Source organism: Aulonocara stuartgranti, assembly GCF_965226115.1.
Source record: "Aulonocara stuartgranti genome assembly, chromosome: 1".
In the NCBI taxonomy this organism is placed as follows: domain Eukaryota; kingdom Metazoa; phylum Chordata; class Actinopteri; order Cichliformes; family Cichlidae; genus Aulonocara; species Aulonocara stuartgranti.
In genome coordinates, this window is record NC_138939.1 from 5,523,019 (window position 1) to 5,550,096 (window position 27,078).

Below are 27,078 nucleotides of genomic sequence, written 5' to 3' on the forward strand. Positions count from 1 at the left end.
TGGTTTTATTTATATATGTTTATATATAAATATATGCGGTGGCCCCTAGAGACAAAGCATGCACAAAGTCCAAAGCACATACAAACTCCAAAACACATTTCTAGCGTTAACTGAACTTCCTTAACAGAGCTACCTAGATCTCTTAAATTACACAATTGAAAGCATATGTGTATTGTTTGCATATTTATACACAAGCACTCATGTATATTAAAATAATTTAAAAAAAATGTTCCTTTACCTGTTACTACCACACACCAAATCCGGTCGTTGGTACTTCCTGGCTTGTGTTGCCACTAGGTAACAAAAGCTCAACACTGCCCCTAGCATCCTGGAGCACTTCTGTTGTCTTTTGTACGTGTTTTGGAGTTTTTACATGTTTTGGAGTTTGTACATGCTTCGGGGTTTGTATGTGCTTTGTCTGTAGGGGCCACCGTAAATATACTTTTATTTATTCACTCCACATAAAATGTAATAAATAAATCATATAATACTAAAACCAACTATTCACATTTCAACTTTTAACAATTAAAATTTTCAGCTTTTTCCTTTTAAACAAATTTAAAGTGAAACAACACAAAACACTGCAAACCACAACACAATTAAATATAAATTGAAATATGAAAACAAAAAGAAGATGCAAATTCTCTGTCATATGGACCTGCATGAATAAACTTTCTGAATCCTTTATCATCCGCAACTGAAAATAGTTGTGGATGATTACTATACCTTTCTAATGTGACGTTGTTGTCCCTGGCTCTCTTTCTCTCTCTCTCTCCTGCTCTGTTCCTGTGCTACTGTGAGTGTAACTATACCGCCCCTCCCCAACGATCAAGAAAAAACCCAACGGCTCGCGATAAGGAGCCGGCTCGCGTCGTTCACGTCAAAGATCCGGCTCTAAGAGCCATTTCGTTCGCGACCGACACATCACTATTCCCCTTAGCAAGACTCAGTTCATCCCTTTTGTTTCTGGCTCCTTGTGCTGTTGTTAGGGTTCTCCAAATGTTAATCGGTTACAACACAGTTGTGTTGATAATTGTTTTGTAACCAATTCTCATTGCTACATCCACATGTACAACACACAAAGTTCATTATTTTCTCTCTTAGTACTGTCACAATTACTTGTGTATCTGCTTTTTTTTTTTTTTTTTTTTACATTTTAGCCATAAGAACTTGAGAGTGAAATAATAATTATTTTAAAAAAGCCTTTACATACAAATTGATATAAATCCACACCACCAGCAGATGACTAGTCCCATTTCCGGCTTGTGGCCAGGCTTTCCACCAAATTCAATTACAGTCAATTAAGTATTGTTTGACTAACTAACAAACAGACAAAAAAACAAATTGTACCACTGACACAACTTGATCCATTTCAAAAGTACCCATACAATGATGCATTTCAGATATTACAGGAATTTTACCCATCCTGTCTTTATGACTTGAACCAATGACATTTGCGACATTACAAGGCTAATCCCTCCTCTCTCTCTTTTCTCTCACTCCCTCTAGTCATTGTCTCTGCCAGTCTACCCCCGTTTTTCTCAGTGGAGACATTTAAAGTGTGACAGGCCTTCATTTATAATAAGTGCCATTTTACCTCATAAGGAATAACGCATGGCATTCTAATTACTGGTAGACAACACCAGGGCTCCTTTGCTTTTTTTTACCTGGTTCTTTAATGCAGACCTAATGTACCTGACAGAGGAGGCACACCATAGTTGAAATTATAGGGATTAATGTTTCCAAGACTAAACACTTCAAATGGGCTCTCTGATGTGAGTGCCATGCAGGGGAGCAGGCAGAAAATCCACTTAGAGCTTCATTGCTTTGGCATTATTCACTCTTGAAAGTGCAGCACGTTTCATCCAGCTTCACTGATGAATGTATGCTCCTTGCCAGGCAAACTTTAATTTGGAGTGTTTAGTGTTAGCAGCACAGTAATTGTCAAGATAAGTGAAAGACAGACAAGTGACCCAAAGGACAAGTCCTTATAGCTAAAGCTAAATAGAAAATGTTAAATAGCTTCTTTGATCTACCTATATTAGTTTCTAGTTGAATAAAATGTTACACCGCTATAATCGATCGTGGGCGATCGTGGCTCAAGAGTTGGCAGCTCGTATTGTAATTGGAAGGGGGAAATTGTCAGAGAATGTATTTCATCATATTTAAAGCTGGTATGGCCAATAAATTAAGAGCACATCACCCAAATATATATGTAAAATGGTGCCATGCATAGCGGTTTACTCAATGAGAGTTATCGGCTGTCAAATCTCCTAATTCCCTCAGACAGCCCGTTCTCACTCCCGAGGAGTAACATGTCGACGTTTTGTCACGTCCCGCGGCGTTCCTGAGGAACGCGAAAGGAGACCTTCGGCGTTCTTATGGTACGCGGCGGGCTATGGCTGGAATCCAGTGCAATGACGCTCCCGCGGTAACCTTATCCCTAGCCCTGACCATAACCTTATTCCTGACCTTAACCAGGACTTTAATGATGTTAAATAGCGTGTTTCTAAGCGATTTGAAGAAAAAGAGCAAACTTTTCAATTCAATTCAATTTTATTTATATAGCGCCAAATCACAACAAAAGTCGCCTCAAGGCGCTTCATAGATACAGAGAAAAACCCAACAATCATATGACCCCCTATGAGCAAGCACTTTGGCGACAGTGGGAAGGAAAAACTCCCTTTTAACAGGAAGAAACCTCCGGCAGAACCAGGCTCAGGGAGGGGCGGCCATCTGCTGCGACCGGTTGGGGTGAGAGAAGGAAGACAGGATAAAGACATGCTGTGGAAGAGAGACAGAGGTTAATAACAGATATGATTCAATGCAGAGAGGTCTATTAATACATAGTGAGTGAGAAAGGTGACTGGAAAGGAAAAACTCAATGCATCATGGGAATCCCCCGGCAGCCTACATCTATTGCAGCATAACAAAGGGAGGATTCAGGGTCACCTGGTCCAGCCCTAACTATATGCTTTAGAAAAAAGGAAAGTTTTAAGCCTAATCTTAAAAGTAGAGATAGTGTCTGTCTCCCGAATCCAAACTGGAAGCTGGTTCCACAGAAGAGGGGCCTGAAAACTGAAGGCTCTCCCTCCCATTCTACTTTTAAATACTCTAGGAACAACAAGTAGGCCTGCAGAGCGAGAGCGGAGCGCTCTAATAGGGTGATATGGTACTACAAGGTCATTAAGATAAGATGGGGCCTGATTATTTAAGACCTTGTATGTGAGGAGCAGGATTTTGAATTCAACTCTGGATTTAACAGGAAGCCAATGAAGGGAAGCCAAAACAGGAGAAATATGCTCTCTCTTTCTAGTCCCTGTCAGGACTCTTGCTGCAGCATTTTGGATTAGCTGAAGGCTTTTCAGTGAGTTTTTTGGACATCCTGATAATAATGAATTACAGTAGTCCAGCCTGGAAGTAATAAATGCATGAACTAGTTTTTCAGCGTCACTCTGAGACAGGATATTTCTAATTTTAGAGATGTTGCGCAAATGGAAGAAAGCAGTCTTACATATTTGTTTAATATGTGCGTTGAAGGACATGTCCTGGTCAAAAATGACTCCAAGGTTCCTCACCGCGTTACTGGAGGCCAAGGTAGTGCCATCCAGAGTAAGAATCTGATTAGATACCATATTTCTAAGATTTTCAGGGCCGAGTACAATAACCTCAGTTTTATCTGAATTAAGAAGCAGAAAGTTAGCGGCCATCCAGGTCTTTATGTCTTTAAGACATTCCTGCAGTTTAACTAATTGGTGTGTGTTATCTGGCTTCATGGACAGATAGAGCTGGGTGTCATCTGCATAGCAGTGAAAATGTATGCTATGTCTTCTAATGATACTGCCTAAGGGAAGCATGTATAATGTAAACAGAATTGGTCCTAGCACTGAACCCTGTGGAACTCCATAATTAACCTCAGTGTGTGAAGAGGACTCTCCATTTACATGCACGAATTGGAGTCTATTAGATAGATATGATACAAACCACTGCAGCGCAGTACTTGTAATACCTACAGCATGTTCTAATCGCTCTAATAGGATATTATGATCAACAGTATCGAACGCTGCACTGAGGTCTAGCAGGACAAGCACAGAGATGAGTCCACTGTCAGAGGCCATAAGAAGATCATTTGTAACCTTCACTAAAGCTGTTTCTGTGCTGTGCTGAGCTCTAAAACCTGACTGAAACTCTTCAAATAAACCATTCCTCTGCAGATGATCTGTTAGCTGTTTGACAACTACTCTTTCAAGGATTTTTGATATGAAAGGAAGGTTGGAGATTGGCCTATAATTAGCTAAGACTGCTGGGTCTAGAGATGGCTTTTTGAGTAAAGGTTTAACTACAGCCAGCTTGAAGGCCTGTGGTACATAGCCGATCATTAGAGATAGGTTGATCATATTTAAGATCGAAGAATTAATTAATGGCAGGACTTCTTTGAGCAGTTTTGTAGGAATGGGGTCTAAAAGACACGTTGATGGTTTGGAGGAAGTAATTATTGAAGTTAACTCAGAGAGATCAATTAGAGAAAAAGAGTCTAACTTAACATCAATGGTACTAAGAGTAGCTGTAGATAATATTACATCTGTGGGATGATTATTGGTAATTTTTTCTCTAATGATAAAAATTTTATTTGTGAAGAAGTTCATGAAGTCATTACTAGTTAACGTTAAAGGGATGGTTGGCTCAAAAGAGCTCTGACTTTTTGTCAGCCTGGCTACAGTGCTGAAGAGAAACCTAGGGTTGTTCTTATTTTCTTCAATCAGTGATGAATAGTAAGATGTTCTGGCTTTGCGGAGGGCTTTCTTATAAAGCAGCAAACTATTTCTCCAGGCTAAATGATGATCCTCTAGATTTGTGACACGCCATTTCCTCTCCAGATTACGAGTCATCTGCTTTAGGGTACGTGTTTCAGAATTATACCACGGAGTCAGGTACTTCTGATTTGAGGCCTTAGTTTTCACAGGAGCTACAGTATCCAGAGTCGTACGTAGTGAGGAGGTGAAATTATTAACAAGATAATCGACCTCTGTTGGGGTAGCGTTCAGATAGCTGCTTTGCTCTGTGTTGGTACAGGGCATTGGAGATGATAACAGTGGGTGGATTATATTCTTAAACTTAGTTACAGTGCTTTCAGAAAGACATCTACTTTGATAAAGTCTACTCTTCACCGCTGTGTAATCAATTATTGTAAAAGTAAATGTTATCAGGAAATGATCAGACAGGAGAGGGTTTTCAGGAAACACTGTTAAATGTTCAGGTTCGATGCCATATGTTAAAACAAGATCTAGAGTGTGATTAAAGTGGTGGGTGGGTTCTTTTACATTTTGAGAGAAACCAATTGAGTCTAATAACAGATTAAATGCCATGTTGAGGCTGTCATTTTTAGCATCTACATGGATGTTAAAATCACCCACAATAATTATTTTATCTGAGCTCAGAACTAAATTAGATATAAAGTCTGAGAAATCAGACAGAAACTCTGTGTAAGGCCCAGGTGGACGATAGATGATAACAAGTAAGACTGGTTTCTGAGTTTCACAGCTGGGGTGGACAATGTTAAGCATCAGGCTTTCAAATGAATTAAAAGTCTGTCTTGGTCTTTCATTAATTAATAGGCTGGTGTGAAAAATTGCTGCCACACCGCCCCCTCGGCCTGTGCTTCGAGATTTCTGGTAGTTAGAATGGCTCGGGGGTGTTGATTCATTTAAACTAACATAATCATCCTGCTGCAACCAGGTTTCTGTAAGGCAGAGTAAATCAATTTGTTGATCAATTATTAAGTCATGTACTAACAGAGACTTGGAGGAGAGAGACCTAATATTTAATAATCCACATTTCACTGTTTTACTCTTTGGTTCAGATGTGGATACTGTATTGTTCTTTCTTTGTGATTGTTTATGTTTAAGTTGTTTGTTGCTGGTTTTTAGTTTGTTTTTTGTCTTTTTGGAAGCTGACACAGTCTCTATGGAGATGGGTTTTTGGGGGGGTAGCAGGAGGAGAGAAGCTGCAGAGAAGCGTGTAAGACTGCAACTCTGCTTCCTGGTCCCAACTCTGGATAGTCATATTTTGGGGGGTTTAATAAATTTGTCCATATTTCTAGAAATGAGAGCTGCTCCATCCAAAGTGGGATGGATGCCGTCTCTCCTAACAAGACCAGGTTTCCTCCAGAAGGTTTGCCAATTATCTATGAAGCCCACATCGTTTCTGGGACACCACTCAGACAGCCAGCAATTTAAGGAGAACATGCGGCTAAACATGTCACTCCTGGTCTGATTGGGGAGGGGACCAGAGAAAACTACAGAGTCCGACATTGTTTTGGCAAAGTTGCACACCGATTCAATATTGATTTTAGTGACCTCCGATTGGCGTAACCGGGTGTCATTACTGCCGACGTGAATTATGATTTTACTGAATTTACGTTTACCCTTAGCCAGCAGTTTTAAATTTCCTTCAATGTCGCCTGCTCTGGCCCCTGGAAGACAATTGACTATGGTTGCCGGTGTCTCTAGCTTCACATGTCTGAGAACAGAATCGCCAATTACCAGAGTTTGACCCCCGGCGGGTGTGTCGCCGAGTGGGGAAAAACGGTTAGACACATGAACGGGTTGGTGGTGTACCTGGGGCTTCTGTTTAGGACTATGCTTCCTCCTCACCGTGACCCAGCCGCCCTGATTCCCCAGCTGCTTGGGACCTGCCGGGGAACAGCTAGCGGGGCCTACGCTATTTTCGGCTGCACCAGCTACAGGGGCCTGGCTAGCTGCGGGTGAATGAAGGGTGCGAAGCCGAGTCTCCAATTCAGTAATCCTGGCCTCCAGCGCTGCAAATATGCTACATTTGTTACAGATATCATTACTGCTAAAGGAGGCCGAGGAGTAACTAAACATCTGACACAATGAGCAAGAAAGTGCAGGAGGGACAGGTGAAGTAGCCATGGTGCTAATGAGTCGGCTACGAGCTAAGCTAGGCTAGCGAGACAGTACAGAGACAGTGAGTGAATACTTTAGCTATAAATTAGGTAGTGAGTACACAGAAAGTGTGCTTCGGAGGAAGCACGTGAAGATTATACTATGAAAGAAGAATGTATTTAAAAGTTGTTAATTAAATCGCTAAGCAAATAAGCTACTCAGAAACACCACTGTGTTTGAGCAGGAACAGGAAGTGATACTCTACCACAGAGCGAGCGAACACCAAGTCAAACATGTGTAGATTCAGTCCAGACGGTTCTCATATTTCCTCTTTTTTCCGAGGTCGTCATCTAGGAACGTGGTGGGTAGACGAAAACGTAATATGGTGACGATTTGTCACCTAGCGTAAAATGTTATGCTTTGGGAGTGAGAACGTGTTGCAGCCCTCAGAATATCTAAGTTCTTTGCTTTGATTTTGTGGCCACCAAATGTATAGTTTTGCCTCCATCTCATCACTCGCGATGACTGTTTAAAGCTGTAGCAGGTTGATGATGATGATGATAATGACAACAAGAAGTTAATAGCCCTTTGGCCTGTCAAGTTAAAAGAAATTTCAGACTCTCCAGCACCAATTATTAAATGATGATGTGAATGTAAAATTTTACATGTGAGTGTAAAAGCCCAACAGAAGACAAGGCTTGGAAATTAGGAACAGCTATAAACTTTATGTGCAGCACATCAGTTTCATGCTCCATACTGGAAATCTATTTTAAACCAATTGTCCCTTTTAAATAAGTAAACTGAAATTTACTTATGTATGTGTATATTTGGGACCTACATGTATACTAGGTATCCTGTTTAGATTAGAATAAAAACCCAAAATAAATTCAAATTTGTGCACCCAGTTCCACTCATTAAAGACGAATGCTGTAAAATCATTACACTGTGAAAAAAGAATGGTTCTGAAGAAAATTAAAAATAACTGTCATGGTACTGGGTCTGTGACCCAGTGTTTCTGTTTCTTATGTTCTCATGTGGCATTTAGTTTCAGTTTAGTTTCTAGTTTAAATGTTCTTGTTCATTTTAGTCTGTTCCCGTTTGTGCTTCCACGTGTAGTCCGTCATGTTTATCATGTATGTTAGTTCTGTCTCCATGTTTATTCATCTGTTTTCCAGTTGTGTCTCTTGCTTTCTCTCTTCTCTGTATTTCAGTCAGTATGTGTCTTAGTGTGTATCGCATTTTTCCAGTTTTATTTTGATAGTCTTCTGTCCTGTGTGCATTATGTTCAGTTTTTATTTCCCTCTTGTTAGTCTGATTAGTTCCGGCTGTGTTTCCCTCTTGTTTCCTATTCCCTTGTTATCCTCTGTGTATCTAGTCCTATGTCTTCCTCTGCCTGTTTTCATGCTGTCCATCATTGCTGTGTGTTTCCTCCGTTTCCTTGTAATTCCTAGTTTTCTGTTCCAGGGTACACCCTGGACAGGTCGCCAGTCTGTCGCAGGGATAACACACAGAGACAGACAACAATTTGCACTCACATACCTACCTATGGGCAATTTAGAATCATCAATTAACCTAACCCCAGAAACTGCATGTCTTTTGACTGTGGGAGGAAGCCAGAGTACCCCGAGAGACCCCACGCAAACACGGGGAGAACATGCAAACTCCACAAAGAAAGACCCTGACCTGATGGTGGAATTGAACTCAGGACCCTCTTGTGAGGCAACTGTGCTAACCACCGCACCACCGTGCTGCCCATTACGGAGAACAATACTGAGCTCAAAGGTGACTAAATGTAGTAATATGTGTCTAATATTTAATTTAGCTATTAGCTTTCTACGAACAGGTAGTAATATATCAGTGTAGTGTTTACTTTAGCTGGTGCCAACTGAACAACTGATAGCATCAAATTTATGGAAATTTGAAGAAAAACAAGTAGTTCCTGATGCGTATCTAACTGGATTTGCATGTAAGATTATGACAGTTTTTTTTTCATTCACAACACTGCGGTTGATGAGTTTTTGTTACAATATTAACTCTCAAGTTTTTCTTAGCATTTGACATAATCTTTAACTTTGAAATATTTGACCCAAGTGCTGAAAGCATTTGACCAAGTGTGGCGTTGCTCAAGTCACGGCATAACTTTTTCTTGGGTTTACTGTCCTGGCTGCATGCCAAAGTATCCTTGGGCAAGATACTGAACCCCAAGTTGCTCTCTGATACATCTGGAGCGTGAATTTTACATACAAAGCAAAAAAGATGCTTTGAGTGCTCAAGTAGAGTAGAAAATCGCTATATATGAACCAGTCCATTAATTTCAATGTTTTCACAGTAGAAGAACGGCTGCAATTAATAACAATAGAAAACGATTTAATTCAATCATCATAGTAAGGATTGCCAGTGAAAAAGCAGACACACAGGTAGGCGCTTTGTGTCACTGTTAATGCATAATCTTTGCTATTTTATCTGAAATTAACACTGATCTACCACCTGCTACATAGGCAAAGATAGCACCCTCACTTTCCTCAACAACATGTTATAAATGCCCCTTGTTAAGTTCATCTGGCAAACAACTCTGCATCAATTCGTTTTTGTCTTAGGGGCTTCCTCTCAGCTCAAGGGATCCATGTAGGCAGCACTTGTATAATTTTAAGTACAAATGCTCTTATTTGGATTTTTATTTATCTGCCTAACATGTATTAAAATTGATTTAAAAATGCTGCTATATTGGTTGATCTTTATTTTCGTGCTGCAGTGTCTGGTCTTCCAGGTGTTTCAGAGTTGGAAAAACTAAATGGATAAAGATGTTAATGGTTATATACGCATGCCTGTATCAGTAACTGTTACATGTAATTGCCAAAATAGTGAAGGAAACCACATTAACAAGGTAGCTGAGTTTCTCAACTAATTCATCCCAGCATCTGTTTCTTATTGATGTAGTTACTGTATCTTGTATTGAGTTAGAAAGCAAAAGTTTTTTACTGTGTTTGCTATAATCTACTGCTATTATAAATCTGTTGCTATGGTTTTGCTAAATACTAAAGTATCTAGTGTGTAGGCTATTTCAAATAAATATTGGAAAAGAAAATACCTGTGTTACAGTTCTGTGGACACCTTTTGTGACTATGGTAGATATAAAAATTAAAATAAAAAAACAATTAAAAAATCTGTATAATAGCTGCAGTATAAGGCTGTTTATCTCTGTGGAAGAAAAAGTGCACTTCAAATGCAATTTGTGTTAAGTGGCCATTATCAACATGCTTCAGGGGTGTACTGTATGTTACAAACTGATGGTATCATAGTTTGATATTAAACAACAGAAAAACATCATTAGAATTAAGATCTGTAAATAATGCTATTAGGTTATACCACCGCGTTCAGTTAGCCTCAGGTCAGTTAAAAATGCTTTTCTGTCACTTAAAATGACTTTTTTATGCCTGCCCTCCAGACAGACTGTATTAAAACGGGGTTTGTAGGCTCCATTGTCAAATCTTGAACTGTTTAAGTGATGTGGATAATTATTAGATTTTAGTTGGTATTCATAATTTTTCTGTGTGCTGGGACAAAAGGTTGATTTCTTTAGGCTGCAACCTTTGACTGTCTGAAATACATGATGTTTCCCCAATCTGACAACTTTAAAGCAATGCAGACTCTTGGGTAAAGGATGTGTGGAGTTGAACACATGATTTCAAGCAATTCTATCCAGGTAGAAATAGGTGCTTTGGACCTGTGATGGGTGAACAAAGGGTAGGGTGTAGGGGAGAGCAGCTGCTTAGATCCATCTGGTGTTTTGAAGTTGGAGTAGGGCAAGGGGTTCAGTAATATAACAAAGAATCATTTTGTAATAATATATAATTATTTTGTACATTAAATCGCTGTCTTAACTCTCTAGCAATTACTGTTCAGTATTTTCCATCCTCAAGCTCTTCATATTGATTCAAATGTGATATATACATGCATAGACAATAAATTAAACAGTGCAGTCCAGAAGCCACTGACTCAATAAGACAGAGAAAAATTACAAGTGCTTTGACATATTCAACAAAAACTTTGTACTCAAGCCATGGTGGTTATACTGGATATCATAAGATGTGACAATAGCTCAGGAGGTAGAGCAGGTCATCTATCGAACATTCACACATCCATGCTCCTATGAGAGCAACTCTGGGTTAGTACCCACTGATATTTGACATGCAGATGGGAGCAGCCAGGGTTCCAACCACAAACCTTCTGATCAGTACATTACATTAACAGCACATTATGTGTAAAAGCCATTTTTGGAGGAGTTATGACAGAAGCTACATGGAGGCATTATAAGAAACTTTAAGCAACTTCTTAACTGTATTAAAGACTTCAGCATTGTTTTATGTTTCTTGTATAAATAATGTAAATCTAAAAAGCACACTAGTAGGTAAAAACCCAATTATCAAATTTCCTCTAACAGAAAATGTAGACAATTGTGTAAATGTTTAACAGTTTTGAACAAAAAGGCATTTTTGTTCTTGTTCAGTTGTTTGTATCTGTCAGCAAGATGATCCCCTTACGACGCATGCGTAAGGGAAGAAAGCCCATTAACTCATAAAGAAGCTCTGGATCATTTTTTTGAAATTGTCAAACTGGGTAATTGGCCTGGGTTGAGGATGTGCTCTGAGAGTGCCCTTTTACCCAGGGAATAGATCGGACATGGCTGCATTGCATTCCAGCTCCAAAACGGTTGCCAGAGCTGATCACTCCCACTCAGGATGATGCTTGAGATTCCACTATGGGTGAAATTTACTGAGTATGAAGTATGAAGAGGAAGTCAGACAGAAGGACATAAAGACATAAAAAATTTTCAAACTGTGTGAAGGACAGAGCAAAATACCAAACAAACAAAACATCACACACCCAGTGTATTACCGAGTGCAGTAATTGTTAATTTGTTTATTAGACTTTAATTGCTGAACTAGTCCATCACGTAAATCCAGATAAGCTGCCTAAACATGAATCCTACACTTTTTTTGGCTGCATGTTAAATGTGAACTTGTTTAATATTGTTAACGAAATATTTGTTGCAACAAAAACATATTTCCCAACTTTTCAGGAAATGCATCCTTTCAGTCTTTTGATAAGATTTAGATGAAAAGATTGATGTTACTGATACCTATAGATGAAGTATAAACACAAAAGACTTAGCATAGTGTCTGGTTGTTGCTGGACTTTACATGGCGGAATAATGACTTTCGTGCAACCCCAAAGTCCTGGACAAGCACATATTTTTCTTGCCTCGTTTTTGAAGTCCAATGATAGTTGACAAACAGCAAGAAGTGTGAACAACAGACATCTGAAGCTGAAAAAAACCAACTGTCACACATATAGTATTGCAGAATTTGTGACAAACTGTGTTGGCACAGAACAAACACAAGTGTAATTTTATCACTCTCATGGGTTTTCACAGAGATCTAGTATGCCTCAGGATATTTGGATTACTGTTCAGAAGGATAGTCACTACCCCTAATTCAGCAGTGGTGAGTCTTGGGAAATAGCAATGTCCTAATAAAACCAGAAAAGGACTTGTCTCTCGGACATCATGCCTTTCACCTTTATGTCTCTTTAAGGGTTCCACTTTTCAGATTAAAACTGAAGGGTAGCATAGTATATATATATTAATATTTGTAATATTTTTATTTTCCCGTTTTAGTATGATCTCACATTGTTTAAGCAATCAATACCAAACAGAAGAGCCAGAATGTTGTTTGGAAGCTTTTTACTCTTTGAACTGAGACATTTTAAGCAAAACACATAAAACTTTCATTTGAAAGTATCAAGAAATCTGCTGTGATGATGGTCTGAAATGTAAGCAGCACTGTTTGAACACTGAGCATGTTTATCATATATTTCAACAAAGAACGTTATGTTCCTTAGTTGTAGATGGAGGATCAATAGATGTATTTTACAACTCAGTAGGAGTAGAAGATCAGTTGGGTTCCATATCATTATCCCAAGTTTATTTCTAGACGGCCTGTTGCCAGCTCCAGCTGGTCTGCAGCTTCACCTTTTGTCACTACCATCACTGATCTAAGATTCAAGTATTTATAATCATATTTCAAATCAGTCCAAAGAAGAAAAGAAAGATTCCATGAAAAAGTGGATTTAAAGAATATGTGGTCAGAAGCATGACATGGAAATAGGTAGCTGTTGTTGACAGTATTACAAGAATGTGGCAGCTTGGCAATTTTATTTTATCAAGAACACAGCCATTGCAGCACATTGGGACCAAATCAGTATTATTTACTGTAACATATGTGACATATTTGGAAACAATTTCTCACTATCAACAATAAATACTGTAACACAACCAGCATAATTTACTGCACTGTGCAAACACAGTTCTATAGTGTATTTTATGGTATAACTGCAAATTCTCTTTGTCATTTTTGTCTTTTCAAATACCATCAGCAGTACAGATTCACCCTCATATTACCATTACGTTTGCGCTGCTATGCCTCCTCAGAGCAAGAGATGGTATAGAAGACCATTTGGTGACTACAAGCAGTGACTTGCTTAAGTCTGCAGTGGCTGAAGAGTAAACTTAAGGTGATAACACAATATCAGAAAGTCACTGCATCTGGTCTAAAAATAGCTACATACCATATAACATCACTCAGCTCTGCAATGTATTGTTTTTTTATTCTCTTCTGTTGTATGGAGTAAAAAATGGGGTATGGTGTCAGCAGCTAGCTATGTGTAATACACAGCCATGAAAATGGTACTGGTCTTCTCAACCAAGTCTCAACAAGCAAGCAAATAAACGTTTTTCTAGAATAATCAAATTGTTTCAATTCCTCTGATGTGGTCAAGTTTCCTTGTCTTCCAGATATTTCATTGAGCCAGTGTAATGACACAACCATGAAATGGTTAAATCTGTTCAAAGTTCAGTTAGATATTGCATTTTTTCTTGTTTCTCAAATAAAAACAAAGTAGCCAATTAAAAGCTGTATCAATAGTAATGCAGCGAGGAAAGCAGTAACATTAGCAGCTTCACTTTTCATACTGAAAAGTAAACCAAACAGCATTTTAAAAGATTTGTGTTAGGGAACATGAATTAAAACTGGGTTATAAACAAACCAAAACGTTTTTTTTTTTCTTTCATTCCAGCTAACTGTTCAATTAGGCAGCACAGTAGCTATTTGCTGTGACTACAAGCAGTGACTTGCTTAAGTCTGCAGTGGCTGAAGAGTAAACTTAAGGTGATAACACAATATCAGAAAGTCACTGCATCTGGTCTAAAAATAGCTACATACCATATAACATCACTCAGCTCTGCAATGTATTGTTTTTTTATTCTCTTCTGTTGTATGGAGTAAAAAATGGGGTATGGTGTCAGCAGCTAGCTATGTGTAATACACAGCCATGAAAATGGTACTGGTCTTCTCAACCAAGTCTCAACAAGCAAGCAAATAAACGTTTTTCTAGAATAATCAAATTGTTTCAATTCCTCTGATGTGGTCAAGTTTCCTTGTCTTCCAGATATTTCATTGAGCCAGTGTAATGACACAACCATGAAATGGTTAAATCTGTTCAAAGTTCAGTTAGATATTGCATTTTTTCTTGTTTCTCAAATAAAAACAAAGTAGCCAATTAAAAGCTGTATCAATAGTAATGCAGCGAGGAAAGCAGTAACATTAGCAGCTTCACTTTTCATACTGAAAAGTAAACCGAACAGCATTTTAAAAGATTTGTGTTAGGGAACATGAATTAAAACTGGGTTATAAACAAACCAAAACGTTTTTTTTTCTTTCTTTCCAGCTAACTGTTCAATTAGGCAGCACAGTAGCTATTTGCTGTGACTACAGCAGTGTTTCCCAACCACTGTGCAACGATCAAGTGTGCCGCGGAGGATTATCTGGTTCCACCTGATTAGTACTCTATGCCAGCGGCCCCTGGCGACGGGCAGGTACCGATCCATGAGTCGTTTGGTATCAGGCAGGGCGATCCGCGTTAACTGACTAACAGAGATTTGCCACATTAATGCGCTTATGGCGCTAACGTCATTTTAACAAGATTAACGCTGACAGCACTTCTTCTGTCTGGAGAAAATTCGGACCCAGATGACGGCCCTAGCATGGTCAGAAGAAAGCAGAAAAGGTATATTAACGTCAAACTGAACCAATTGTGCTATGCCTGGCGTGCGGGAAAAATGATCAATATGTCTTTGTGACTTTTTTTTTTGGGTGGTGTGACGTGTGATTTTTCTTATTTGAAGTGTGTGCCGTGGCTCCAAAAGGCTGGGAAACACTCGACTACAGTGTACTCGGTAAAGGACTGTGATCTGGTTTAATCAGTCGCATTTGCCACAGTGCCTCTGCTTGAGCCTAGTTGTAAAGTTTGATCTCTTTTGTAAAAGATTATCATTTTGTAGACTCACTATCAACCCTAACCCTAACTTGAGCTTCACTCCATTCAGCTTCATTCCTTTCAAGAAAAAAAATGCAATTCCAAATTTCTAGGGACAATGCAAGAAATGATTAGGTGTTTAAAGCAAAAAGATTCAGATTTTATGGTTTCACTAAGGCTACGTTCACACTGCAGGCGAAAGCGCATCAAATCCGACTTTTCTGACCCTATGCGGCCCATATCCAATCATGGTTTGACAGTGCGAACAGCACAAATCCGATATTTTCAAATCCGATCTGGGTCACTTTCATATGCAGTACTGAATCCAATACATATCTGATGTTTTAGAAAGCAACTTCTGTTTGAATGGTCATGTTGCATTAAATCCATCTTCTACATCACTGACACAAGACAGACGCCAATTATCAGCGCCGGAGAAGATCGCGAACGCTTGCTGGCCATCCAGTGAAACTGTTTGGAAGACAGCGTTGGAGAAACGTGAACATTTTATTTGTACTGTATAATCTGCAGATTCTGACAGAAATCTGCAACTATCCTTTGAAGCACCGCTCCTCTCTAAAACAGCAATAAGGATCATTATTAGGCCATATCTAAATAACAAAATAACTTTATAACTTAAAGCAAAATTGGGAAACGTAAAGTCCGAAACAAGTCTTTATATTAACGGCCATCAGTCAAACAATACTGTCAGAGCGCGTTGTGTGTGACGTCTGCTTTTGCACATGCGGGACGCTTTGAGGGTTCACACTAGAGTGCATTTGCTGTCACATTTTATTTGTAGACAAGCAGACAAAAAAATCTGATTTGATCAAAAAAATCGGAATTGAGCATTAAGACCTGCAGTGTGAACGTAGCCTAAGTGTGTATGTGTATATGTGTCCTTTTCGGTTCAGCATTGGGGTTTGGCTTTATCTTTGAAAAAGTCTGAAATGAACTTTTTTTTTTTTGTTTTTTCTTACAATCATAACCTTGAGCCAAATCATCTCAGAATTCTCTCTTTCTTGTTTCCCCTACATTCTCCTCCCATCTTCCAGACTTTGTACCTTAGCCAAGGTTATCTCTTTCATCGATTCTTATCATGAGCTTGTCAATTGATCTATTACCCCTGCACCCCGCCTACTTAATGCTAGCTTGATTAATTATTGTTGCCCCATGGGGCTGAGAGTCGGGAGGCTGCCAGCAAGGATTCGCCAGATTAAGATGAATTTTCATTGTCTTTGTTCCCTGGAGTGTCAGAGCCACAGTGACTTGAAACAGGCTGATTTCAGGAAGCTAAAAATGGGTTTGGTACTCCTCCACTGAGACCACATGTGCACTCACGGTTGTATACTCTACATGCCATATGATACAGGCTTCAGTGTTTACAAGTTTATTTTTTCTTCTGACTTTAATTCTCAGTGGCATTCAATATTATTTAGAAGCATTAGGAAATTTGTGAAACGGAAATGAAATTCCCAAATCCAATTTACATTTTCATGACAAGCTTCATTGACACTCTGTTTTATTCCCTGATAGCACAGAAGAAGCGAGGATCCAGGTGGAGACAGGAGGAGGTATTGTGCAAAATGTTGGTTTTATCTCACTTTTGTTTTTTTTTAAAATGCTCTCATTTATTTTGTTGTAAGACTAAATGGTTACAGCTACAAATCTGAGGGTTCTATCAGTCTCTGAATTTGAAGCCTATTTGTTCTGGCAGCAAAATGCCTCGTGGATATGAACAGATCAACATATTAACAGTCCATTAATGCTGCTGAAAGTGTCTCTGTCTGCGAACTGCTTGTAAAAGACACTACTTTGCCTTAAGCAACAGTTACTGTGTATATGTGCAGTGGCAGGTAATTCAAACATAATGTACACACCATTTCAGGCAACATTACTGAGCTGGATTATGCCTTTGGATTCTGTGACATTTCATGTTTGTTCAGGTCCTGTTGTGACAAAGCCATTTAGCTCGTCCCCGCTGGTTTAACAACATTTTAATGGACCATGATTATCTATGATGCATATGATATGTTGTTTCTTGTTCTAAAGTTTGACATGTTGGGAACTAACTAAGTGTATTTTTTGAGCCTGTATTTGGAAAACTTTAGGAGTTTGCAGTATTCTACTTTTATGAAATCTTATATATTTCTGAGGGGATTATGATATTATAATTAAAAGATGGTTTGCATATACATACAAAAATAATTTGTTACAAGCCACTCAGCAATATTTCAAACTACCACCACGTCCAACAATTTCATCTTAAAAGCTACATGACTTAACAGCACTTAATGCAATACCCATATGTGAAATATAGGTAGTTTGATTGAAGTGTGATTGAACTTTCACATGTATAACAATATAATTCAATGGTTCACAGCTGTTGCTAGAGGCTTGGTAGTGGCTTTAATGTTATGGCAGTTTAGTATACAGTTTACATACATATACAAGTCACACACACATACACACACACACACAAATGAAACAAATGAAAAATGTGGTATAATGAGCCTCAATGTTTGTATCAGATTTACGATATCTGTCTCAGACTAATTTATTAACAATCTATAAATTAGGTCTTGAGTATATTTTTCTCCTCTTTCTATGTCTATTTTTTGCTTTTCTCCTGAGGAAGTCCTGATATGTAGAAACATGTGAATCTGGTAAAACAGATTAGCAAAACAAATGATTAATTATTTAAACATGGTCTATTTATTGTGTTCATGACTTTTTTTTTTTTTTACATATGCTTTGGGCCATTGTGCCTTAATTGAAAGGGACAGAGAGAGAGAGAGAGGAGAGATTAAAAACAGGAGGAAACTGCAAATGGTCCCACCAGCCTGGATAACAAAGCAAAGTCTTGCAGCTCAAGGCATTTGCGCATTGGTGCAAGTGCCTGTCAGGTCACCCTACCTTAACACTACTAATGTAGCTTCTGGCATTCTCTTTGTATGAGGCCAAGGTCCTTGTTAGAAACAAATCATCAGGACAACTGTTAAAAGGAGCTGATTTTCTCTGCTTCACTGTGCTGTCACTCAGTCAGACGGAGAGCTCTTACTTAAAGACATCTTTCAAGGCTGACATACAAGAAAGTCCAGGGACAAAGAAGAAAGTCATGAAGCAGCATCAATCTCCAGTTTGTACCACAGACGCAGAGCCAGAAGAGAGGAAATCAGACACAGTGCCACAATGAATAATAAGCAAATGCAGCAGCTGAATCATCCACACACACATTATCAGATTCCATCTTCCCTGTTGGGTAATGATATGAGCCTGAAAAATGATCTGCACCGTATAGTAAAAGGATAAACAATCGGGATGTACCCACCCTGTTGTCCTTGCAGGTCAGCAAGCCATGTACGCCTTCAGGTGTTCTTTGCTGCATAAGAGCACACTTCAAAGAGACAAATTTCCTGCTTATAAATGTGCGGTCCGCTGTGTGTGCGTGCAAGTGTGTGTCCATGCGTGATGGTGGAGAAGAGCTTCCTTTCTCACTTCTTCATTCAAAGAATACGATATTCATCTTTTCTCTCACATGCTCAACACCTACTGAACCACATAAAGTCCTCTCAAATGATGATTAACTGCAGTAATTACTGTATTGTTTAGAGTCTATAAGGTGTGCAGATTCATTTACTCAGTTATTCGCCCCTCACATTCAACTTTTACAGCAAAGAAAGACACTTTCAGAGTTTATTTTTAATCTAGCATATGCCATTTATCATGTCATCTCAGTTCGCCTTGTAATCGGAAGGTTGCCGGTTCGAGCCCCGGCTCGGACAGTCTCGGTCGTTGTGTCCTTGGGCAAGACACTTCACCCGTTGCCTACTGGTGGTGGTCAGAGGGCCTGGTGGCGCCAGTGTTCGGCAGCCTCGCCTCTGTCATTGCGCCCCAGGGTGGCTGTGGCTACAATGTAGCTTGCTGTCACCAGTGTGTGAATGTGTGTGTGGATGACTGGTTGTGTAAAGCGCTTTGGGGTCCTTAGGCAATAGAAAAGCGCTATACAAATACAGGCCATTTATCATGTCATCTGTCCACTAATTAATTATCCATCCATCCATCCATTTTCATCCGCTTTGTCCGGGGCCGGGTCGCGGGGGCAGCAGCCTAAGCAAAGAGGCCCCTCCTTGAATCGCTACCTTATCGTGGTGGAGGGGTTTGTGTGTCACAGGGATCCCAGGGGCTATGTTGTCTGGGGGCTTTTGCCCCCTGGTAGGGTCTCCCATGGCAAATTGGCCCTGGGTGAGGGACCAGACAAAGAGCGATTCATAAGACCCTTATGAAAAGGACATCGAGGGAACAGTTTACCCTGCCCGGGATAGGGTTACCGGGGCCCCGCCCTGGAGCCAGGCCCGGGGAGGGTGCCCGAGGGCGAGCGTCTGGTGGCCGGGCCTTAGTCCATGGGGCCCGACCGGGCACAGCCCGAAGAGGAGACATGGGCCCATCCTCCCGCAGGCCCACCACCCGCAGGAGGCGCCATAGGGGTCGGGTGCATTGTGTGCCGGGTGGCGGCCAGGAGCGGAGGCCCTGGCGGACTGACCCCCGGCTGCCAAGACTGGCAATAGGGACTAATTAATTACTGATGTCAAAATTCTGTCAGTCAGTGAAGTGATTTTTTTTTGTATTGAGCATTCCACATCATCATGACATCTTATCACCACAGCTTATTGGTTGCAATAATCCTTGTAACACTTAATATGTAATACTTTTATGCTGCAGTCTGACTTTCTGCACAGCTAAATGTGCAACTGTAGTCGCTCTGCTCCTCGGCTCTGGAACTCTCTTCCTCCAGCCATAAGAAATATTGACTCCCTTTCCGTATTTAAGTCACAGCTCAAAACACATCTGTTTAAACTGGTTTATTCGCTTTATTGCTGATTTTATCTGTTGTCAAGCTTTGTTTTGCAATTTTTACTTATTTTATGTATTTTATGACTATTGTTCCTTTTATTAATTTTGTTCTTTGTAAGGTGACCTTGGGTTTCTGAAAGGCGCCCCAAATAACTGGCCACTCAATATGCCAGTACTGACTCAGTTACTGTTGCCAAATTTTTTAACTTCACTTTTTTATGCAGCTATTCTAGACTTCCAAGGCATTTTCTCTCCCACTGATGAATTTAAAACTAATCCATGCGCAAAATACTTGAATATGTGTTTGTCATGTAAAATACACAATATAAACCAAACTGTTATAAAAGTGTTTGCAGAATATTATTTTAAATACAAGAAAGTCCCTGAAAACCTCTCAAAAGAGACAGTTTTCCCTTTTCCCAACTTCTTGATAAGAAAATTGCATTTCAAATATCACAGTTAAAGTGAATTATAAGTCTAGTTATTTGTTTTTATTTTGTTTTATGTTATTATTTTGTTTTGCTTTTGACATCATCATATTTTCAAGAACAATTAGACCACACAAAAAATTATGTCTGACAACATAGGTTCAACACTGTTACCAAAACATGTCTGGCAAGGGAAGAGACAATGCAGTGAATGGAATGGTAAAAAGGAAGGGACGTGGGTACACCAAAGATCAGTCCTTTTGAAATTTTTGGCCCTTTTTTTCTAATCTTTTCCGACTACCATTACAGATATTAAAAAAATAATAATAATAATAATATCAAAATGCATTTATACTTAACTTTCAGAGATAATTACATTCCAAAGCGCTAGTAAATAAAATGAACATTACAAACACATGCTAAAAATCTTTTGGGGTTTTTTTTTGGTTTACTTTAACTTGAGGACTTAGGCCCTTTAGAACTCTAAGCTTTTGCTGGTCATGGGGCACAGGCAATGCATCTTAAATATCGTACATAGGAAATAAATTTGGAACCTCAAAACTTTAATAACTTTTGATAACGTGATATACAATGATGACAGTCTGGACTGTGACCGAGCCATGCTCATCATTAGTCTCCCCTAGAAAAGATATTGCTATTTCCATCATGGCTGTGTATTTTATTGTATTTTTATGCTGTCACTGTGATGTCAAATTGGTGATGATTTGCATATGTTTTGCAATTGTTATTCAAGATGCAGTGCGCTGAGCTCCCAGGGTCAATGTACAAGCAGTAGTGCTGCAAAAAAATGAAAAAACAAAAAAACGGTTCTAGACAAAAACCATCCTTACCTGTTGATGAAATATTAGCACTGAAATAATTGGGGGTTTTTTGTACTGCTCTGTCGAATTACCTGGTGATAAAATTAAAATTATGATTATGAGAGCTCTTAGCGATGTATTTTGCTCGATTAAATTTGTAAGTTATATGATTGCTTTAAGTTTCAAATGTCAGTGTTTCAAATAAAATAAATAAAATTGTATTTATATAGCACCTTTCTAGACAGAATCACAAAGTGCTGCACATAAGATAACAAATAATAAAAGGGTAAAACAGAAATATAAAACAGGCAGAAATTTAACAGTAATCAGGTTCAGTAATAGGTCTTAATAAGAAAATATTTTACATATAAACTCCGCCCATGTGTCGTGTTTTCTTTTTTTTTTTTACTTTCTGTCAAATCCAACAGACTTGAGCAGAACCACTAATTTTATATAAAGCTAGATATAAAGTCCCATGGCGTGACCCCAAAATTTCAACACACAATACATAGAGGAATTCAGAACTTAGTGGGTCTTCAGTAATATTACCTGAAAGTGTACAATCGTTATTTATCAGCTTTTTATAGACACAGTGAGAAAAAGATTGCAGCAAATATATTCAGTCAACATAAAACAAAGCTTATAATTTGCCTTTGGTTTAGTCAAACAACTCACAGTTAAAACCAATAACCCCATCCCGTAGCTTATTTGTATTGCTGCTTGTCCTGTTAATCTCTGCTAAATGAAATATCAAATAATCTGTTAAATTACAACATATATTAAATTAAAATAAAAAAAACAATAAAATCTTTGCAGTTGCTGTATCGCTTACTGTAACTGCACGTTTCCTGGGCCCTGTAATTTTTTTTTCTCATGGTGTCTTACTTATCCAAGGGCATCTATTAGGTGAAGAAACCAGCACAAGAGCAAGAGAAGCAGAAAGTCAAACAACAAAACCTATGGGAATAGAAAGAGAGCGAGACACTTTCTTTTTTTTTATTTCATTGTTTTCCAACTGCCTTTGCTTAGTGTTATTCTGACAAACACCCCTTACCCTGGCAAACTCCCTGTTTTGCTCCCTCCCCCTGCTTGTCATATGTGGTTTCAGAGTGCCAACCAAGCTTTGCGCCTCCAAGGGAGCTTCAGGCAAGTGTCACTTTAAGTTACATGCAGCACGTAAAAGCCAGACACCAAGCTAGCGGTCACAGATCTGCTCAAAATCAGGTCAAATGTCAGCGCCTCTATCCCACCCTCCTGGTGATTGTTACATTTGGAGAGCAGAAGCTGGTGATTTGAAAAGGATGAAAAAATTGCACAATCAGTGTTGTAACCTCTTGCCCACCAGCCACATTGTTTCTTTGCAATCTCAGAACAAGCCATAGGGAAGGAAAAGGGAAGTATATATCACTTGAAGTTATGCTGCATATAAAACCATGTCTGTCACTTTGACATATAAAGAAGTGATTGGTAGGGACAACTGAACAAAAGCATTTATCACATTTGGCATCGTTTCTATGCATTAATATGGATCTGTAAGCACTGAACACAAATAGCCTTTGAATGGTTTTATTTATGTCAGAAACACTTGATAAAATGTAAATGTTAATATCATGAACAATTTAAAAGAATATCTCTCTTAAAATGTAAAAACATTGTGGCTAAATAGAGAAAAAAGCAAAAATTCTACTCAAAGATAATGACCTTGTGCTCTGTCACTATGCTGTGTTACATGAAAGAGAAACAGACATGCAGAACCATCATCAAGCTGACATCAGGGGTAGGATGTTTGCTGAGCACTGTTGCTGGTACCTGAGTACTTCAGCTACATCTAGTGGCAAAGTTCCTGCTCGTGCATTCAGAGGCACAATAGGAACAACAGAAGCATAAAGCTTTATAACATCAATCTAATACAAGCAAACACATTAGACCATTAGAAAAACCTTGTACATTAAAAAGTGGTTGGATAAATGATCAACTCCCCCATGTTCCAAACTTCTTAACCCACCTTTGTTTCTTTCTTTCTTTCTTTTTTTGTGTGAGAAAAGTGGTGGGCACGAGGGTGATGGACAGTTATTAGTGATTGAAAATTATCTCTTGAGTGTCTGTGAAGGTTCTCAGTCATCCAGGTCATTGTAGTCAAAGGAGCTTGAAAAGAAAAGTGTCTGGACTTCTTTAAGTTGCTTGAAGACGTTTCACCTCTCATCCGAGAAGCTTCTTCAGTTCTAAGGTCAAATGGTGGGGTGGGGAGTCCTTGAGTGTATTTGCCTTTTGTCACTATTTGGTATCAGCTTCCATCTTCATTCTATACTGCAGGAGAGAATTACATCTATGAGAATGAAACAAAAAGGAAATGTATTTTATCTACATGAGATTCTGGGTTTGTCAAAGTTTAGTACCCACAGGCAGCAAACAATGCATTGTATCTAATATAAAGCTTACAAAATACTATTCATCCCCTATAGACTATGTTTGCAAAAGACTGCGGCAGACTGCACAGTGATCTAATGGTAATCTAATGGAAATCATAGTAATCTAATGGAATACATTTTCCTCTGCAGTGAAGATGAAAGAAATGCATGAAAAGTCCCTATGATTCAGAGCTGTTGCTAAAAGCACTCAGCACACATACCTCACCAAGAGTTGAAGCAACATCCGCCAAGGTGTCAGAAACTGTCCTGACCAACTGGGGGGTGGGGGTGGGATGAAGGAGTTGGCAGGAGGTGGAGGACTGTAAGTGACAGTCTGACTGAATGGAGGAAATCCTTGAGATCCTTTCTGTGACCACAGTCAATGTCTATGTAGCTGACGGTGATCTTTTTTTCTTTCATTTTGGCAGCTCTGAAGAATAAAGTATGTGTGAAAGGTACGGGTCAGTCTCCCTTCACATTAAAAGTCATGATTTTTATCAATATCAGTGAGATTTTCATATAGGAAAACACTGATCTCAAATTAGAAACAACCGTTTCTAATTGCACTGGTGCTCATGCCTTTTGTTTTCCTCTTATTTAATAAATATTTAGCTTTTCTAATGGAAATCACGCCAAATTAATCATGAACCTTTACCTTTTGTACAATGTCCCCTTTGACAGGCTAAGTCTTTGCTCAGTTACCAGTGAATCATAGGGCCAGCACAGAGACAGACAGCCGATTATCTTACATCCATACATGTAAGTGGAGCACCTGGAGGAAACGCATTCAAAGTGAAGTCGATTAACTAATTTATAAGAACCATCATAATTGGAAAGTGGGCAGAGATCAGGATTATACAAGCTAATGAAGATTTGGCTATTTGTTTTCAAGATAACTAGTTGTCTATCAAAGTATGTTAGGGTTAGACTTAGATGGGGAAAAAGTACCCGTACAAACAGCAGCTAAAGCTACTTTCAGCTCTTCCCTTGCCAAAAAAGGTTACCACAGCAGATGCACCAGATCCCCTTCCTTTTACCCTTCTGGCTAGAATTGCACCAGCAACCTTGCACCAAATAAAATGTGTTAACCACTACACCACTAGCTACACACCATATAAAATCTCAGAGCAATTTCACATTAATCTTTAGATAAAAGAGTGGGAACTATAGACTGTTTAACAGTGCCCTGCTTGTTTGCTGAGTCAGGTGTTGTGGTGAAAGGCAAAATTCTTAATGTGTTCTGTTTTTTGTATTTTTCACGTAATCTGAAAAAATAGCAGGAGAAGAAATGTTTGGTAAAAAATAATTATTAGTAGGAGATGGCACTCACTTCTTGAGACTGTATAAATTCCATTTAGTTAGCTTGAACAACAAAGAAGAAGACTACACAAATCTCCAGGAGACTCACAAGACTCACTTTTTTACAGAACACTCAATTGCTTACATTATCTGTCCACTATACATTTTAATGTACATGTAAAACAACTAATTTAAACCCATCCAGAGGGTCCCCAACAGTGCCAGACACTCATTTGATGAGCAAATATGGATGAATCCAACTAAAACACGATCATACTGTAAAAGTCTATATAAGACAATCAGATCAAACAGAATTGCAGTCTGATACAACATAAGGCAGAGAACACACATACCATCACTTTGGGCACCTATGCATAATTCCTTTAGTAGGACTGTGTGAAACTCATTTAGTGGCCCACCTTGCTTTGACAGGGGGTCTCTCATCTCTGCAGCAGAGGTCTTTGGATTTCAAAAGAAATCCGTCTTTATGAATCTTTGCCAAGAATACTGAGTGGATTTTATTTCAACTGAATGTGGTTTGGCACAGGATGAGAGCAGCGACCATGCTGGAGTAGATTCATCAAAACTTTTACTAGGTTCATGTAAGGGCCTGTCTCACCTTTACATTTACAGTATTACCTCTTTCAAAACCTAAAGTCTGTTAATATTACTGTCAACTGACATGGATACGAGAATCATCCAAATGACATCAATTTATTCAACATATTTGGTTTAAAATGTGGTGCTGGACTTGTGAATTTTGGCATGTTTAGAATTAAAATAGTTGTCATTAAATGTTTATCATTACTCATATCACAAAAGCAAAGTAAGAACTGAAAAAGTATTAGTTAAAATGTTGTATTCGTCAAGGATATTTAAATAGTATTCACTCTTCAAATTGTCTCAGTACTGGCATACATTATTTTTGTAGTTTGCAGCTTTTTTGGGTGGTGAACTTTTAGAGCAAAGGTGCGTTTACTATGACCCCTCATCAGCAACCTTTTATGTATTTCGATGCATTTAGCTCCGTTTTTCTTGGTTTTCTTTCAATAAGTGGAAGTGTTAAAATGATTAACTATTTTTCAAAATACCAAAATGATAAATTGACAGTATTGTGTACAGCACAAATAAGGTCTGCTCACTCTTAATTATCTCATGACCCTTCAAGTTCATTTTTGCAAGCAATTGTTGGCCAGTTTACACCTTGAAATCAAGATTTATTTTCTAATCTTTTTTTTGTTATTTGAAGACAGATTCGAGTCTTGAGGCTGTGACTTATCCTGATGCATTTTAGGTTCACATAATTGGTTAACTTAAATCTGACCACTGAAGCCTGAGTTGAAAGCCAGCCTTTCATTTTTCTTCTTTTTAAAATAAGCCCAGCTTTTCTGCCATTGACTTAGACCTCAAAAGGCAAAACAAAACCCCAATGAAAAACAAAACAGTAAAAATCTTGTGTCATACAGATTGCATAGATACCTGCATTTCACAAATATGTACCTTTGTAAAGTAAAAAGAAGCAATGCAATTCCTTATATCTGAATGAGAATCAGGCTTTTTCTGTTGTGTAGGACTACATCAGGGTTCTAAAACATTAAGTAGGTCATGGGCTGCTCCTCTTCCCAGTGGCAGATTGTTTCTGCAGGCACTGGACCAACTGGCCAGGAGGGCACTGTTTAATTTTTCACCGTATTGCAATATTGTATGGTATTAAAATGCATAGAAAGAGGGAAAAGTCATTAATAAAGCATAGTGCAGTTAGTCATACTCACAAAGCTCAGCCATACCCCTGAACACAAACCACACACTTGCACACACACAAGAATACACAGACTTTATTTGACTAACATTTAAAGCAAATGTATGTTGATATATTTGGAATTTAACTGTGGCATAATTGAATTATAAAGCATTAATGAATAGAATTTTAATTTGCAATCATAGGTTTTAAGTCAAACATTTGAACGACTTTTAACAAATGTTGGAAATT

At 38.7% G+C, this 27,078-nt stretch overlaps 1 long non-coding RNA gene across 1 annotated transcript in view; it reads left to right on the forward strand.

Annotated features, from left to right (window-relative positions):
* Positions 1 to 9,265: 9,265 nt before the first annotated feature.
* Positions 9,266 to 27,078, forward strand: part of LOC309703877 — a 59,121-nt gene continuing 41,308 nt past the window's right edge. Inside the window, exons 1-2 of the long non-coding RNA XR_014276062.1 lie at positions 9,266 to 9,322; positions 16,820 to 16,852. This is a non-coding gene — a long non-coding RNA (uncharacterized lncRNA). The remainder of the gene's footprint in view (positions 9,323 to 16,819; positions 16,853 to 27,078) is intronic.